Genomic DNA, 13,318 nt, shown 5'->3' with positions numbered 1-13,318 from the left:
AGCATTAGGCGAGATTTAGCAAACAAACAGCTTCAAATGAAACTGTGTGTAGTTTTGATTTTCCATGTTTTTATTTATTGTACAAAGGGAGAACGCTTACACTAAAGTGTTTGAGTTGTGGCTGAAAAAATGAGTTTTAATGAGTTCTGACTCAGAATACTGAGTTATTCAAATATACTCAACACACACACTCAGCTTCTTGGTATGCTAACATGCGAAGAGTAAACAAAGTTTCACTGTGTCACAGCATCTGGAACAGAGAGAAATATTTAGCTTCAGAAAAGAAACAGCATATTTTGGCATCTCTTTAAACTAGTACATAGACACGTCAAAAAAAATCAATATTTTGTTGTGTAGCTTGTCCTTATCTTTACTGAACTTACCTTTGCTTGTGACAGACACACATCACAGAAAGCGTGTTTCAGTTCCGATGAAAAAATCAGTGCACGTCTTTGTGTTTTTGTGACTGTGAAGCTAAAGAAAAACTGCATGTGTTTGTGTGGCTTTTTTGTCTGCTGCTATAAAACCCTCTACTGAGCATCCCAGTCCCCGGGGTGTTATGTTTGTGCATGAGAGGCTAGTAGAGGTGGAAACTGAAATCGAAAGGACTGCGTGTCTGCTTTTCTTTGTTGTGTGCATATTTTAACCCAAAGCTCCATCTGTCTATACACTAGTATGGTATCCGATACAAAGTAAATATGGGGCCGGTATTGCTGACACTGATATTGACTTGGACGATCGAAACAAAGTATCGATCCCATCACACTACTATCGATCGGATACCAATACCAACATAGGTATCAATGCTATCGATATTTGGATCAATCTGCTCACCTCTACTACACACATGCTACACACAGACCTTGGGCACAAATGCTTGGTGGGACCTAGTCAACTTGTTTTGATTAGCAGGCTTTTTTATTAGTTATGTCTTCAGTAATCCGACTTATCCAGGAATGTAGAAGTACTGATCTTCTTCCAGGTTGGACTCTTTAATGACATTTACGTTTTTCTCTAATCCACAAAGGATTGAAAATACACATACAGGCTCAAATATATACAAACGCTTATCACAACAAGTGCTGAAGGTTCTACGGTGCATTAGTGATCATGACTGGTCAAGGTTTTTTTTTTTCTTCTTCCTTTTAGGTCTCCATCCACTTCAAAAAGAATCAAAGAATGTCTGTCTGTTGTCTTTCCAAATATTTGATAAAGCTTCACACACACAGGTAGACCTTGGACCCTTGGAGAAATTCCTCGGCCAACAGAGGAGATTTCATTACATGAACAGGATTTGCTGTGTGTTTGTGCGTGTTCATTCTGCTTTGAGGGAGAGACTGCACCAAGCCGAGGAAATACAGTGCCTTCTCATCAGTGCTGCTTTGCTAATCTCACCATGTCTGCCTTTGCTATTTAAGTTTTCATGCGCTGTGTTTGAGACATCAGTGGTTTCAGATGGTTGTTTGCAGCCAGCTGCGCTCTGCACACTCTGCTCCCACTATCTCGGTGTTTTCATCTCCTTTGCAAACAGATTTCATCTGTTTGGGCTCTTGCTCGCTTTGTGCTCTCTGTCAGCGAGACCCCAAGCAGAGAGCATCTTCTGCGTCTCCCTTTTTCTTTTTTCTTTCTGGTCCCCACAGGTAACAATGAAAATGTTTGTGTACAATTATAAACTCGCTGGCCACTTTGTTAGGTACACTTTGCAAGTACTAGGTTGGACCTGCTTTTGTCTGGAGAACTGCCTTCATTCTTTGTGGCATAGACTCAAAATTATAAAGGAAATAAGCAGCCTAAAGAACAGCTCCCACAGAGGGACAAAAAAAAATCCTGAACATGAAACAGGAGAAGGAGAGTCTCTCTGTCAAGCTCACTGAAAACGGTCAGAAAGATGAGGCCTTCACAAACACATGCAGCTCTCTGGAGGACACCTTAAGGAACTAGGAGAGAGAAGGTGGAGCAAGACAAGAGAGTTTTGGAGGAAGAAAACAACTCAACAGCTCCTGGAAGTCAAGGAAGACACCAAAGTAGCCGAGGGAAGAAACGAAAAAACTGCTGAAAGTAGGAAAGAAAGATCTGTATGGAGAGCATAAGGAGTCAAGGATAAATGCAAAGATAAAGAAAGTCGAGCAAAGAGAAGTGCAAAAAGCACTGGAAGAAGAGAAAAAGTGAATAGAAGAGGCAAATAAAGCAACTGAAGCTGCACAGAAAGACACAGGAGTGAGAAAAAAGCATTAGAACAGACGAAAACAGAAATAGGAAAAACAAAAAAGAAACTGAAAGAGACAAAATTAGGATTCAACAGTCAGAACTGGAAAAAATATTGGTAAAAAAAAAAAGAAAAAGTAATGATACTACTGAAAAAGAAAGAAGAAATAGAGACGAAACTGCTGAGAATGAAAGAAGCAAAGAAACATCTGAAAAAAGAAAAAGAGGCAAAGAAACTGAAAGAGCAGGATGAGAAGGAGAAGAACTGGAGTGGCATCTGGAGGTGCTTCTGGTCCAGCTCAACTTCCTCTTCCTCCTCCTTTACCTTACCTCTTTATATCCCCTCCACTCCCATTCTCTCTAGCTTAATTATCACCTTTTCATGTCCGTTCATTATCTTAATCAGTCTTCCACACCCTTTCCCTCTTTCACCCTCTCTCTATCTCCTCTATTATCACCTCCTTACTCTCCTTCATCCCTTTTCCCCCTCTTTCTTTCCTTTCCCCCCCCTTTTCCTTCGCCCCCAACCAGACACCCTGATTCTGCTGGATGTTTCTTCCTGTTAAAAGAGCATTTTTCCTTTCCACCCTCTCCTAGCGTTTGGTCATACGGTTTTCTCTCTAACACTGTAGGGTCTTTACCTTTACCTCAATCATCCCATTCCCTCTACCCATACTCTTCTACACACTCTATCAACTGAATCAAAGAGCATTATAATAATTGCCCATCCATGCATCCACAGATGAACATAAACAGACCTCAGCTTGTAGGTGGATTTGAACCCAACACCTTCTCACTCTTAGGTGACAGTGCCAACCACTGCAACTCCACGTTGGCCTCTGTTAATAATAATGATCACCATTATTATAAATCATTAAACAAAACCAAATAATATTCCTGCATGGTTGCTGCATCTATGATTAAAGAACATTTTCTTTCACATGGTTATCAGACTCTTTTAGGATCCTTAGAATACCTCCACAACTCCAGTAAGTGTTGTTAAATGAGATATAAAAATGTTTTAGGAGACCCTGAACTTCCTTTTACTGTTAATACATCAATAACAGTAACTGAAAATGGAAACCAAAAATGTTCCCAGTAAATATTCCCATTGCTCCATGTCTGCTACACTGGAAATTCTTTGCTTTGTTAGAGTCCAGGAAGAAGTCCATAAAGTCCATAAATCGTAATTATCCAACATCCCCAGATCTTTTTTCTTACAGTTAAGTGGAAGTTTGCACAGTGTTTGGTAAGTAATCAAATTCTCAGTGCTATATTAGAAACCGGGCTGTACTAAAAGAACATAAAACCATCAACATGAAGGGATGAATCACATGACAGAAACACCCATTTAGATAAAGACTTGTTTTTCAAAGCTTTAAAGTTTTATTTATTAATGGTTTCTATAAAACAGATCATCAGGCAGATTCCTGTTATGGAGTCACAAAATAACTGAGTGACTTTATTGCCTGATCCAAGGTTAAACTTTCTGTAGACGAAACAGGAATTTAATCTTTAACAATCACAATCGTCAAATGGGATGACGAGAAGCCACACGGGTAATTGCAGATGTTTGAAAATCTGACATATTCTTCTAAAATAATAATAGCTGTTATCTCATTGAAAATGCGGCATGAATTACTTTTTTCCAGTTGATCAGAAGGCCAACTTAATATGGGGATTCATCTATTAAAGCTGGTAAAACATCAACGACATATCTTATAAAAGTAAGCATGATTACGGTATGGCAAGTTACAGAAGATTCAATTATTTTTCAGTCATTCTATGGAAACAGAGCCTAATCTTTAGAGAAAAATTAGACTTGAATACAATTTATTGGTATGATAAAATAAAACAAAATGCTATTTAAGCAGTGACAGCTTCTGGAGCTATCAATTTCACAATATTTGTTTTTTTTAAATCAACGAAATAGAATTCTAAGCACCACAGGAGTGTTTATACCCACAGTGGGTATAGCAGAGCAAGGGCTGTATGTTTAGGGCAAAATTCTGTCACACATACAAATGTTGGTGAGGCGATGTATGTTGAATGTGACACGTGAAAGAAACACAACATTGCACTGGTGTCACTGGTGCTACTGTGTAAGAAAACCTTCCTTTAGCCAATTTCCTGAAGATCTATTAAGAATTATTCACAGTCAGCACAATGTCTCAGGCAATTTATCACAATTATTTTCTCTTTTATTTCATAATTTCATAGGAAGCCTCTTTTTCAGTCACTGCTTCCTTATGATGATGATCAGTCAGTAAGATGGAGAGTAAGGATCTTTGGTCTTACGTATGCTACCGTGTGTGGCTTTGTTTCCGTCACATCAAATAAAATGTGTTTCGTTTGGCATGATAATAGTTTTACATCCACTGAATGTTGCTACATTAGAATAAAGCAGCAGAAACTCATCTTTCAGACACTTCAACATCTTTAGCTCTAAAGATGAACAATTATTGGGAACAGGCAGTATCAGGCATCAGACTCAAAAATCACAGTCAATAATACAAGGACATCCAAAAAGTCTTCAAAATTAAAATAGGTTATGTCATAACATCTTATATAAAGTTTCACATGTATGGGAATAAAGGAGGTTTTGTCTGCCTTTTCATAGCCAAGTAAACTTGCTGGCCATGATGGTAACAGCTGAAAGGACTGATGGAGGGTGTGAGAGCTGTATGACCAGCAGAGTCAGACAGTGGTGCTTAAACTGTATCTGTTTTGTCTTGTGTATAACAGTGAGGCTATTATGCCAGGATTAAATGCTGAAGGTCCAGACAGATTCAGTGAGTGACTCGTAAACCAGGCTTGAAACTTCTTTACTGATATTAAGACTTCTGACCTTCCTCGGCAGAGTTTGAATCGTGGCTGTTGAGTTATCTTGTATATTGAGTCAGAATATACAAGAAGAGAGAGAGAGAGGTACCTACCTCTGTTCCCAGATATTTGAAAGACTCACCTGCTCTACCAGCTGTCCTTGGGGTTATGCATGTCGCAATTTGCCCCTACAACAGTGCTCCTCTGTCTTGCCTATAATAAGCTTTAAGGTGTTTTAAAGCCAGGGCCATATCATCTGCACATTTTAAAAGAGTCATTGTTGCAGTACGGGAAGTACTGCTATTTATATAAATATAAAAAGATATACTGGTGATAAAACACAATCTTGTGGCAATCCTGTGTTTAAAACTCTGTTAAGATCCATACCAACAAAGCTGGGTTGACCTGCAGTTCAATTAAACAGTAAAGTAAAATGTGAATATTTGCAGTATTAAAAGAATATGAATAGTATGAATAGTCCCCTAGTTAGAGGATGTTTGCAGTGTCCAGCAGAAATAAGCTCTCATACTTCACACTAAATTTAGCATAGAAACAAACTGGAATGAGTGGGATTTATCATGGAAGCTACTGCATGATTACTTATTTACAACTACTTTTGAAACAGTGTTATTATAGAAACTACATGGCTGTGCAAATGAACAAATCATGCAATCACACTTCCAACAAACCTGTTAAAATAAATATCATTATTCTTCTGTGATTCTGACAACGTGTGCTGAAGAGACAGAGAAATAATATTTCATCAAAGTACCAAAGGAGTACGATAATATCTGCCACAAAGAGACGGCACATGTGGTCTTTAATTAAATGCACAAAAAAACATTTAAAAGAAATTCTTTTAAGCTGTAGTAGTGTGACCAAAGTTCAAATGTTAGAAAAAGAAATGAATTTTAAGACATCTGTGGAAGGACCCATGTGATGAAACCATAAACAGCGCTCACTCATATCGGTAACATTACTCTTCTTTAAAAAAGTCTGACAGCACCGTGTTTGTTTTCCTTGTTCACCAGGAATTAGACCAGAAGGTCAACATCAGTTTAATCTGTGTGCTCAGTTCAGTAATAGGTTGGAGACATGGTCAGTCTAGGTTAGCTGTGGAAGCAGTTTTCAATGCTGACTTTCTTCTTTTCTGCTCAATGCAAGGGTTGCAAAGTAAAAATATCAAGCCAGTCAGGCCCCTGTTGCTTCTCTACTCGCCTCTGCTGCTGCCACACTGCTGTAAAGCATTTCTTGCTTCATACCGTAGAATTATTTATCTTATCTAGCTTTCCAAAAACGTCTGCTTCCCTGTAACAATGGCAGAAAGGGCGGAATGAAAAACATTTTCTCAGGCTCTTTGCAGAAGGAGCCATACACATCATCACACATATAAAGCCTGTCAGCACACTTCTCTCTCTCCATCTGCGATTGTTCTCAATAACCCCTGTTGCCCAGATGAATGATGGCAGGTTACTGGATGAAAGCCAGCAGCTACTCCACTCCAACTAAAAAGTCTCTCTCCAGCATTTCATTCAGTACCATTCAATATCAGGCATCGCTGCACAACCCAAAGAGTGATGTGTAAAAGAGGTGGGGAGGCTGAGATGAAATAGCAGCGGGTTGCTCACGAATGATGAGCTCCGTTGGGTGTGACTGTGGCGATTTGGAGCGAGGTGCTTGTCAGTATGCTGTTTGAAACACAATAAAAAATGTGAAAGTTCACAATTACCTTGTTTGATTATTTAAAAAAAGTACGTTTAAGTAGAGGATTTGTACAAAGCAACTTCAAAGATCACTCTAAGAAATAACAATGACATTGCAACCCTGTGATTTAATCTAAGAAACTTTGGGGAGGAACAAAAATATTTATTCTGTTGATAAAAACTATATTTATATATGTAATCCTTGATATTTACCACGCAGTGCACACAGCACAACAAACCCACCAGGACTTTCTTCTCTCTCTGGTATCTCGCTTAAAAAAAACAGACCCTCCCTGGCGGTATTTTTTTTTTCCCTTTATCTTGATCTTCTTTTTGCCAGAGTGTCTCTCCGTCTCTCTCTGCTCCAGTGTGTTTGTTTGGAGAGTACAGCTCGCCCAGTACAACATGGAAGTACGTCAACGTTGCTGGCTCCTTCGTAGATAAGGGCAACAGGAAAAGACCTCTCATAGAGAGCAAAGACAGGAGGGGAGGAGGACGACAAAGGGCCAAAGCTGCGTTGGTGAGGAAGAAAATATAAATGGAGGGAAGAGAGGAGGGATCAAGAGGTCATGCACAGTGCAATACATCAATGACTTATTACATCATAAAGATTTTTTCTTATGTCTCCATTTACTGAATCCTGTCTTTATCATGCCTGGATGTATAAAAAAACACACCTGGCTGTTAAATTGTTGTAAAGTTTTATAATCTCATTAAGTCTCTTTATCAAGGAACTGCTGCTCATGTTCGGGTTTATAAAGATACGAGTGGATGCTGTCATGTCATGTGAGTGTTTTGTCTTCAGTTATTTCCTGTTGTGTTGTTGATTTAGGTTCTTCAATTAAGGCTTCAGATGGGTTCGTATTGGAATTCTGGGAATGTTATTGTATGCTGATGACATTATTTAACTTGCTCTAAACAAAAAAGGAACGCCGATTCTGAAGTCTCACATTTTAATGTGGTAGAACAATTCACGTATGCACACTGGCCACTTTATTAGTTGTACTGGTACTGGTTTGGGCCAACATTTGCCTTTAGAACTGTCTTGATTCTTCATCACATAGATTTAACAAACTTGCTCAGACATTTTGGTCCATCTTGACATGACAGCATCACACAGTTCCTGCAGACCTTTTGGCTGTACATCTATGATGAAAATATCACCATTCAGTACCTTCCAGCATTGCTATAATGGACCAAGACCCGGTGACTATGGAGGCCCTTTGATTACAATACAATTTAAATGCAGATCAACTGATATTAAGGGGTGCAAAGAAATTATCCGCCACACCATTACACCACCCCCATCCTGAACAGTTGATAGAAGGCAGGAAGGATACATGCTGTCATGTTGTTTACACAAAATACTGAACCTACCACCCACGTTGAAACTCATCAGACCATGCAACATTTTTCAAACTTCTGTTGCTCAGTTTTGGTGAAACCATGCAAACTGTAGCCACAGTTTCCTGTTCTTAGCTGACAAAGTGGCGTCCGCTGTGGTCTTCAGCTGCTGTAGCCCATCTACTTCCAGGTTTGATGTGTTGTACATTCATGTCGTGCATTCTGCATACCTTGGTTGAAACAAGTTGTTATCTAAGTTACTGTTGACTTCCCCTCAGTTCAAAGTAGTGTGTCCATTCTTCTCTGACCTCTGGCATCAACATGACACTTTTACCCAGAGAATTGATGCTCACTGAATTTTTCTCTTTTTAGGACCATCCTCGGTAAACCCTAGAGATAGTTGTCTTAGAAAATCCCAGTAGATCCCAGTTTCTGAAATATTTAGATGGCACCAAAAATCGTGCTACATTTAGAGTCAGTTAAAATCACCTTTCTTTGTTCCGTTCAACTCCATGTGAACTCCAGCACCCTGTCTTTGCCACATCTACATGCTTAATTATATCAGTTTGAGTTGATTGCATTACCAAAGAGTTGTAAAGGTTTGCCTAGTAAAGCAGCCAGTGAGTGTATTTAATTGAGCTAAAGACAGAACATGATGTTAACAGCACAGCAAAATCGCAAAGTTGACAGGTCAATGTCTCAACCCTTTTTGAGTGTGTTACTTCTCTTCAAGGTGATCGTGAATCGAGAGCATCAAAAACATGATCTCTGAGAAATGTTTTCAAATTTTTTACAATGTTAGCTCTCACTACTGTGAATGTTGCAAAAGAAAATCAATTTAAATCTGTTATAGTAAGGTGGAGGCAGACAGGTCAAACTATAGAACAAGGAAGTTTTTTGGCACTCCGAGGCCAATGCAAAGTAGACGGCGAATGTGTCAATGTAGCACAAAAGAAACCAGATTTCCAACAAGTCTGTAATCAAGCATGCTTGAATAGACAAGCCTTTATCTGCAACACGTATTGTTATGGCATTGAGTGAGGAGATAAAAGCAGAAGGTGTAGCATTCATCCCGATACATTCAGTGTTTCCCTCCCTTTATATGTCTTTATCGCTTTTTCCTGCTTGATTCAGGACTAACGCTTTGATCTGGTTCTTCACATAACAAGGCCCCAGGGTGGACTAACACAGCAGACACAGAACAAATTTAAATATGTGCTTGCGTATACATTTGAGTACGTATATCTATCCTTAAACTATGTGTACTTTCCGTGATAAACCTATCCAGTAGGTATAGCGTAACCACAAAGCCATCTGAAACCCTGCCCCATGACTTAAGCTATAATTTGATGGCACCACCATTTCCTATTGTTCATTCCAGCTACTTCTTATTCTGCCACCTTTTTTTTTAACCAAATAGAAGAGGAGTGTACAACTTGAAGAGAGGGAATCCCACCAACAACTAGTGATTTGGTTATACTACTGATCTCAGTTGTGTGTTTTTGACCGGTATATGTAAACCATCCAGGTACTTTTAGTATATCCCTGCATGTATATATTCCATTGTTAGTTGGACCTCACAAATACCTTATCTAAGCATGAAGGTGACTGATTTAAGATATAGCTTGTGGGATCATTTTAAGAAAACAGACAATCCCAAACCGGTGACCTCATACATACCTAATCATTTGAGTCATGCCAGACCCAATCAGTGTAATGCAGGGGTGTCAAACTCCAGGCCAAGAGGGCTGGTGTCCTGCAGGTTTTAGATGTGTCCTTGATCCAACACAGCTGATTCAAATGGCTAAATGACCTCCTCAACATGTCTTGAAGTTCTCCAGAAGCCTGGTAATAAACTAATTATTTGATACAGGTGTGTTGACCCAGGGTGATATCTAAAAGCTGCAGGACACCGGCCCTCGAGGCCTGGAGTTCAACACCTCTGGTCTAATGTTAGCTACTTAGCATTGCTAGTTTTAAGCTCTGTTCGATCACTCTTCATTAATGACTAAACGTACCTGTTCATTATGCTCTCAAGCACTCTGGACCGTGACTGGGCCATCGCAACATTCAAGATTCAAGATTCAAAGCGTTTATTGTCATGTGTACCAAGAAAAAGCATATCTCTGTACAATGAAATTCTTTCTCTGCTGTCCACACACAGATGCCGGTTAATATGTACAATAGATAAAATACAAATAGCATGAATAAACAAATGGAGACAAAAATGAAAAATTGAAGTATTAAATAGATTTATGTGCAAAAGCGGTATGAGCTTAATATGCTGGTTGATATGTGAGATGACCTGATGTGCAAAACTTATTGTTACTGTTAAAATAGGTCAGCTGTTTAACATGGCGATCTTTTTTAGTTATTCCATTAAATTTTTGCTGCTCTGCTTGGGTTCATTGTCCTGTTGCATGACTCAGTTTCACCCAAATTTGAGGATGGCCTCACATTGGGTACTCTCAATGACCGCAGACTGCCCAAATCCTGTGCCTTCAAAACAAGCCCAGATCATCACCCTTCCACCAGTATGAGGTGTTTAGACTGATATGCAAACCCATGCCATGCTGCCATGTTCTTTTTAGAGAGAAGAGGCTTTCTCCTGCCAAACCTTCCAAAGCCATACTTGTTCCGTCTTTTTCTAGCTGTACTGTCATGAACTTTCACATTTAATATGCTAACTGAGGCCCGTGGAGACTGAGATGTGGTTTCTGGGGTTTTGCACAGTCTGACCTTGGAGTGATTTGCTTGGAAGTCCACTCCTAGGAAGATTGGCATCTGTCTTGAATACTTTCCTCTCCATGGTCTTCCTCACTGTAGGATGATGGGCTTCAAATTGTTTGGAAATGGCCTTATAACCCTTCCCAGATTGATGGGCAGCAACAATTGCTTCTCTAACGTCACTGCTGATGTCTTTCCTCTTTGGCACATGTGTCAACACACACCTGAATGCTCCAGACCAGCAAACTACTACAACTTGTGTTTTCATAGAAGGGCTCACACTTGCTGGTGATCAATTGCAATTGATTAGCCGCACTTGGCAGCTACTTAACCTCTTAAGTCCTATGTGTGTACTTCATTTTTCATGTACTATTTCTATAACTATAACTTCTGCTAAACAAGTGACAATACAATGTAGCATACTATGTGTTGTTGTTCATATGGGGTGTATTTAGCTAATTCTAAGACCTGATAACAATCAGATTATTTTTATTATGTTTCTATACAGAAAACATTCCTTAGAATTGAAAGACAGAGGTGTGCTTTATTTTTACACTGAAAAAATAAAATAAAAAGTCAAGAGTGTGCAATTCTCCAGAAAGGATCACTATAATTTCTCTGCTGAAGCCACTTTATCATAATGTGCTGTTTAGTTACAGTATTTGTGTTTAAATACTGCCTAAAGGTCAGGTCTATTCTGGGTGTTGAGGTTATGGAAATATCATTATCTTGATTTAACACCCAAAACATCTGCAGGGGGTTAAAGAGAAATTGCTTTTTAACCTTGATAAAAGTTCTTCTATTTCCTGAATCTAATCACATGCAGCCACCACAGCATCTGCAGTAAAAGTAATCTAATTTATGCAGATTAATATCGTCTGCAACCAGTTTCTCAGAAAGTCCAGTGTGTTGAATAAATGCTGCGATTCACTGTCATAATTCACACTTGATTCTTTAAAAGTATTCCAGGAAGTATTTAAGATACTTCATGTCTCTGTTTACAGTATAGCTGTAAACAGAGACTTTTTACACGTGAATTTTAGAGGCACACAAAAAAAGGAGATACTGAATGTGGGGGGAAGGAGACTGGACGGCTTGTTCTGGCCCAGCCAATATGTCTCTTACAGAAGGCGGTGTGTTGGTGTGGAGGGATTCCCATTCCTCTGAAGTCTGGCGCTCGGTATCTGGTTACTCCTGCAGGTCTGATGATTACCCTCCACTCAAATTCCACAGCCCTCATTTACTCCAATCCACACAGGAATCTTGCAAAGTCAGCTTTACACACAGAACAAAGACACACATAAACACAAGGACCAACAACCCCGACGGCTCTCCAGTCCAATTTTAAACCAACTTTTAACTCAAAACATTCAAATCTAATTACTTTTATGACCCCTTCTCTCATCCCCGTTTCCCCTTCCAGTTGTCTCCGTCACAAATTCTCTCAAGACATGCAACACACAACACAAGAATGCAACAGTCTGGATAATGACTTCGACTGTGGGTGAGGTTTGTGTTGCCACTGCAGTGCTAACCTGGTTGTAAAATGCCATAATACTGCAATCCACATGTAGCCGTTTGTCACCTCGCACCAAACTGTAAGCAGAGCAGCAGCAATGTGGCGGTTTAGCCCTCGACCTTGTCTGCTCCCCTCCTGCTGCAAGGAATGCGGTCGCAGACAGCCGACGAGACACCGACTCAGCTGCGCGTATACCCACATGTTGCACAGTTCCGTGTTGCTGCCACAGGACTTGGTGTTCTTTCAGAGAGACCACTTGATTTAAGACATCAGTGTTTGTGTGTTAGTGTGTGAAAAGGTCACACACTCCCTGCAGGACGTGCCTTCACCCTTGTATTTGGCAGTCATCTTGTCGCCAAACACTGCTTCCTTCCTTTTGAAAATAAATTTCCCATTGCTTTATTAAAGTCAGGTCTCTGTCAGGTAGTGTGACATCACAGTGTTGGCCTGTGGGAGAAAGGTCCAAATGGACAGAGGACAGTGCAATTCATAATCAAGAGGCAAGCTTAGGGAATGTCTCTGCTTGGTTAATGTAATTGAAAAAGGAAAGGAATACGATATTGTAGTGATCTCAAGCTTGTCCCACGGTGATATTGCGCAGATGAATTATTTCTCATAGGTTATGTTTCGAGTGTTCACTGGCATTTCTCTTGATTTATCTTGGTAATAATAAGCGCACAGCATTCAATACACATGGGAGAGAAAGGGCATCAGAGAGAGGGATGTATGTGATGATTTAATGTTATGGCCATGTAGAGGGTATAATGTATAAAACAGGGGAATCTATGGAAGACTACAGAAATCCAAACAATCTTTATTTTGCAAAACCATCGCTAAAAGCAGACCTGCTGAGCATTTTGTACTCAAAAGGCAGATTCTGGGTGGAGTGTCACTTAGAAAGATATTAAGACGATGATTCACACAGCTGGGGAAAACAATTTAAATTGTGTTATAATTTTTGTTGTTTGCCAGTTTGATCTCTGGCAATTGCATGGCT

Source organism: Pelmatolapia mariae, linkage group LG7 (genome assembly GCF_036321145.2).
Source record: "Pelmatolapia mariae isolate MD_Pm_ZW linkage group LG7, Pm_UMD_F_2, whole genome shotgun sequence".
NCBI classification, from domain to species: domain Eukaryota; kingdom Metazoa; phylum Chordata; class Actinopteri; order Cichliformes; family Cichlidae; genus Pelmatolapia; species Pelmatolapia mariae.
This window is presented reverse-complemented; position numbering follows the sequence as displayed.